General features: G+C 44.3%; 1 pseudogene; it reads left to right on the top strand.

The window, feature by feature from the left end:
• Window positions 1-1,610: 1,610 nt before the first annotated feature.
• On the top strand, window positions 1,611-2,894 carry LOC147420159 (uncharacterized; annotated as a pseudogene).
• The last annotated feature ends 2,943 nt before the right edge of the window (window positions 2,895-5,837 follow it).

Genomic DNA, 5,837 nt, shown 5'->3' with positions numbered 1-5,837 from the left:
GCATGTTATTTTTGTTAAGGAGGACTCTAAAACTATGAAACAAGGTCTCCATCATAGTAGGTAGATAATGAACAAATATACAGGGTTCTACTAGTGCCAAGTATAGAAATAAGTAACTTATTGAGAAGTAAGGCTAGAGGTCACAAAATACTCCATAGTTAAAGGTTGACCATGGAGGAGGAAGGTAGAGTAGAAGGCGAACAACTGGTGTAAGAATAGAATCATAGGCTTACTATTTTGCAAGGTGCATGTATCCCATAAAAAAATTATGTGGCATTTTTAAGTTTTAGAATCACTATCTCCATCACATCCACTCACTCATGATTTCTCCATTGCATCCTCTTCGAGCGTCATAGTGTCTCCTTTGGAACACTTGCTCAATGCTAACGAGGAATCCCAATCCTCGAGGAAGTACTTCCGAGCAAACAAGTAACCGAGCAAGTACATAAAATAAAAAAGCCAAGATCAAGACCTCAATAGTTACTCTATAGAGGATAGTGTAACAAAGTAAATGCAAAACCAAACATAACCCTCCACAACCCCCATGGGGTCAGCCTGGATGCAATGTATTTTTTGCAACCCCCAAAACATGGTGCGACAACCCGGTGCTTAATATCATATAAGCCATCATTAATGAATCGCATACATCTGCTTGTTTGATTATGTAGAATCCAAAAACATTTCATCTTGCATTGACTTTGCAAACCCATTTTTGTCATCTCCAAGGCAAAAAATGATTGCTTTAATAATCTCCAAGCAAGGACTTCCATACCATGGGCATTGCTCATCTTTGCCCCTTTAAGATAGACATTACACTTAACACTCGGAAGCATGTCCATTGCCATGTTTGCCATAGCAGATTCATATAAATAAGCTTGTGGCCATGCTCTGGTTCATAAATGGTTATGTTCCTAATCATTCTTGACTACAAGCTCACTCAAGATGGGTTGTTGGGGTTCTAAATCGTCTGAAACACTAAAATGCTTCAATGATCCTAAATTTTGAAGACAGTAAAATATATAAAAATATAAACCAATTTTTAAAATGTGAGATTCTTAATTTTGAAGACGCTAAAATATGTTATTTAAAAAAATAAATAGATTATGTCTAATCCATCAACACAATTTTGATTGGAATTACTTTGACCCAATCAAATGTATCAACTATGAATTTGGTCCGTGTAAAAGGAAAAGAGTACCTTGAGAGTGGGCAAGATTTGTGAGAGAGCTTAGGTTTGCATACGACATAAGATGATTCATTTATAGTTAATGCTCAAAAAAACCTAGGTTAAGTGTGATACCACCTAAAATTTTGAGATTTACCTCTAAATTTTAGATTTGAGGGTAAGAAAACCTACAAATTTTGGAGAAATACTGTGTAATTTAGTGTGAAAACCTTTAAATTTAGTCATATTAGGGGCATCTGCTACAAGAAATTCAAAAAACCATGAGCACCAACTTGGACCTGCACTCTAGAACAAAAAACAGGCCGTAGGGGGCTGCTGTTGAGTTGCTCATAGAACATAATAAGGGCTCTCAAAAGAGTGAGAGAGTGCCTTGAGGTGGGGTTGATAAGATCCATAAGGGGGCGCAATCCTTTGGGGCTCAAGCATGCTAGTACCTGATGCTTGTGGCCCCCACTCAGCCTACCTGCTGGTCCCCACCTTGTCCGCCAACTTTGTCAACACCTCCTCCAGCAAGGTCAACCACCCTCCACCCCCACCTCCCAGGTCACATCCTCCCCAAACCCCACCATGTGCTCTACCTCAAGCCTCACGAACATATCCTCTTCATCCAAACATCTCATCAGAAAATCTAGCCCCACCTTGTTAGCGAACATATACCTAATCAACTCCCTATGATTCCTAGCCACCCTCTTCGCTTGCACATTCCGACAAAACTCAACACGCTTGAACTCATCTGCAGGCGTGCTGAACGCAAAGCACAAAAGCTCCAACTCATTGTGGACGACCTGTATCATTCCATATATTAATCTGATCATCCAATTCTTAAGCACTTTGTCAAAGTACCTCACAATTATTTCCTCAGAAGTGCTACTGAGAGTTAGAAAGGCTACAACGGAGTAGGCAAGCTCGAAGATTTGTCACCGCCTCGGTCCAAGCTATCCACCATGCCCGACCCCTTGCACTGCCAACCCACTATGCGACGTGGTTGTTGGCACCACCACAGTGTTCCTTGGTGTAAAACAGCAAGCTGTAGACCAAGCTTGTGAACGGCGTGCTCTCGGTACTACAGCTAAGCCTAATCGTGCTTCTGTAATTGCAACATCTGCCAACAAAAGCGATGTTGCAAATCTCACTGCTGTTGAGAGTACCATACCTCTAGGAATTGCATGTGCCACAAACCCTGAAGAAGATGCTATTGCAAATCCTATACAAGAATTAGATGGCACCGTTCACCCCCCAGCTGCAAATGCAGAAGCTACTACAACTCTTCTTGTCGCGACCATTGATGCATCCCCTACAGTGCGGCTGAAGAGTGTTGCCATCAATGTAGTTGTTGATTGACAGCACCCCTGCAGCCAAGATAACTGTTAGGCTTGCTTCCATTGTAGTGGTTATTGTACCACCTGCATACGAGCCTACTGTAGCCAGAGCTATCGCCATCCCTCTGGGATTAAAAGCTCCTACAATCAAGAAGGCTACCCTTGCTACCGCAGTTTCTACTGATGTAGCCATCATAGCAACCAAAGCTGACGTCGCAAAGCCCACATCCATCAAAATTGATGGCGCCCATGACCCTGAAGACATTGGTGTAGACCTCAAAGCAACCAAAAATGGTGCCGCTATCCCTACATAAGAAGATGTTGCACCCAAAGACATTACTACAATCAATGCTAGGGTCCCGCTCAGAGAAGCTAAAAGAGAGAAGTAGAGCAAAAGGGTGGAGAACTCACCAAAGCTGCCAAGTACACACAAAGAATGAGAGAATTAATTTGAGCTTGAGAGTGGAGCATCTGGGTGCAGTGGTGGGCTAGAAGGGGCTGATCACACCATAAGAGAGTTGATGTCGAGACGAGGTTGTAAAAAAGGCGGAGCAAGGAAACCATATTATGGATGGAACCGAGGGCGGTGCTCGGTGTAGGGAAAGGCGAGTAGAACTCTGTCTTCTTCACAAACGAGAAGGCCTCAATAATTAAGGTCTCTGGTGGATAAGGGGTAGCAAAGCTATGAGAGGAGGGTGGAGGAGTTGATGTTGAGGTGGATGAGGAGGCCAAGCTGGAGGATGCACACGACGGCCATACCAAACGCAGAGTGTTGCATTTTCTTGTGGAGATTTAACTTCACCATATTTACCCGTCCAATTCCTTTACTCCTCTGTGCTTGCAGTGACCACCCTGCTATGCTCTTCCTAATGATATTATGATACAAATTTTGATGGTTTAGAAACCGTATTGACCATGCCCACGATGAACTATTGTTTCAATCCTTTAAGGCCACACATTTAGATGCATCCATAACCCTGTTATCACTACTAGCTGTTGTATTCGTATAAGGAGTCCAATCCATCTTTAAGAACATAGAATGTAAATTTAAAACCACACGACACACTCAACATACTGCATTTTGTCAATGAAACTGCTCCTTTGGACACCTCTTCTTCACATTTCACAAATTTTCCAACATACTTCTGCATTGAGCATAATAATTTTCATATTAATGTATGATAATCAACATACCCTCTCTCTCTCTCTCTCTCTCTCTCTCTCTCTCTCTCTCTCTCTCTCTCTCTCTCTCTCTCTCTCTCTCTCTCTCTCTCTCTCTCTCTCTCTCTCTCTCTCTCTGCCTAGTCAAATTTAAAGAGGCAAGATAAAAAATGGCTCTTTGGACATGTGTGGTTTTCAAAAAAATTCCTTGAAAGAAAGATGGGTAACATAAGTCAAGGTGAGTCGTAAGTCAAGGTGAGTTAGTTGTATGTGCGTGTGAGCTGGAAGGTGAAGACAATACACGAGAGGATAAACTATGTATCATATCGAGCTCAAAAGGCCATCGCACTCTCTCCACTCTGATGTATACCCGAAGTGGTCCACACCAAATTTTGTGTTGCATCAAATTGTTTAGCACTCTCTCCACTCTGACTTATGCCCGAAGTGGTCCACACCAGATTTTGTGTTGCATCAAATTGTTTAGCTGTCATATAATGGGCTTGTGTTCTCTCCATTGTTATCACTCACAAGCCTCAAATCAAAAGATGTTGTGGTATTGCTAGTAAGAAGTTGTTGATGCCAAAATGCTGAGAGTCACGGAAAGCGTGCCATGTTCTCATCCACGTACAAGAGCCCAAACTGCACCTTCAACCCCAAAAAGAACTCAAATCCATCTATTATAAGTGACCAAGCAAAGACGCCTTGCACATTTCCTCCACTTCTGCTTTTCAAACAACCAACCAGTGCTTCATGAAGTATATCGAGTCATCGTTCCGAGCATTTTGGGTATACCTGGGATGCCCGCAAGGAAGGCTTGGAGGTGGGGTGGGGCTTGTAGTTGCTGGAGGTAGAGATGTTGTTGGGACTTTTGAGCAGAGATGCGTATCGCTACCATACCAAACGCAGAGTGAAATTCGTGTTTTATTCTATTGGGGGGTGAGCACGGGAGAAGAAGGAGAATGAGGCGAGGCAGCCACCTTCCAAGAGCAGCAAGTAGAATTTGTGTGCACGGGACCCCTGGCGGCTTCTCCATAGATGTTAACCACCGCCCCAGCTAGCTGCTCGGAGGACCGCGCGTCGGCGCGTGGTCCTTGCTGTAATTATTTCCATCGAAAAAATGTCTCTCAGCTTAATATTGCTCTAGTGCATAGTGGTTCCTAAGCTCCTCCAACAACACGTAATGTATATGTCTACTCTCTCTCTCTCTCTCTCTCTCTCCTAACTTCTCTTCTCTTCTCCCTCTATGAGCCCTACCCACCCACACCCCCAACGCCCCCTCTATGCCTGTGCACCCTCCGCGCATCCTCCTTCGCACACTTGTCTGTCCCCTCAGCTCCCCTCTGCGCATGCTTCTGTCGCCAGTCCAACCCTACTCCCGCCGCCCACGCTCGGGTTTCTCCGTCAGCTGTCTAGCACTCCCAACGAACACGCTTCTCTACATCACTGTGCCCCCTCTCCCCCCCGCCCCTTCCTCTACTTTCCTGCATCGCAAACCGCACCCATTGCGAAGGACCAAAGAAACTCACAGCAGTCTCGCTCGAGCTTCCTTCCCAAGCTCCCCATTATCTCTATCTCGTGCCTTCTTGTTGGCTCTTGCTTGCCAAGTCTTTTGCTCAAGATGTCCAATGACAGGAGTGCGTAGGTGTTGGGTCTTTCCATGCTCTTCTTGGACCAAGCTGTCTCAACTTCATCCAAAGCAAACATCACAGAACCCTGCGCGCACGACCTCCAGAGAGAGACACAGAGACGGTGATGACAGATTTTAATAAAGCAACCCCCCCCCCCCCCCCCCCCCCCCCCCCAAAAAAAACCGGATAAAAATATTTGAAAGTATCAAATGACGTGTCAAGTGTCCCCATACACGTGTCAAGTCCATCCTTCCTCCCTTCCTTTTCCATATTACGTCATGGGAGAATCCGGGATTCTCCCTGTTTGACTAGCTTAACCTCAGCCGGGGAACGAACATTACTGGTTCTGTTTTATAAAATACTACTAATACTTTAAAGATGCCAAATTCCCTCAACTCGTATCATGTAACCTACGTATGTAATTCCCCCTCCTCCTTTGTATGCAGGTTGCATCACAAGAAGATATAGAATTTTTCTCATGTAGGAAAATGGAGTCTTTTCATGTGTTTTTCATACAATGAATAACATCATGAGCTTCTGTTT

The sequence above is a fragment of the Adiantum capillus-veneris genome, chromosome 28, assembly GCF_014529385.1.
Source record: "Adiantum capillus-veneris isolate H3 chromosome 28, ASM1452938v2, whole genome shotgun sequence".
NCBI classification, from domain to species: Eukaryota; Viridiplantae; Streptophyta; class Polypodiopsida; order Polypodiales; family Pteridaceae; genus Adiantum; species Adiantum capillus-veneris.
This window is presented reverse-complemented; position numbering and strand designations above follow the sequence as displayed.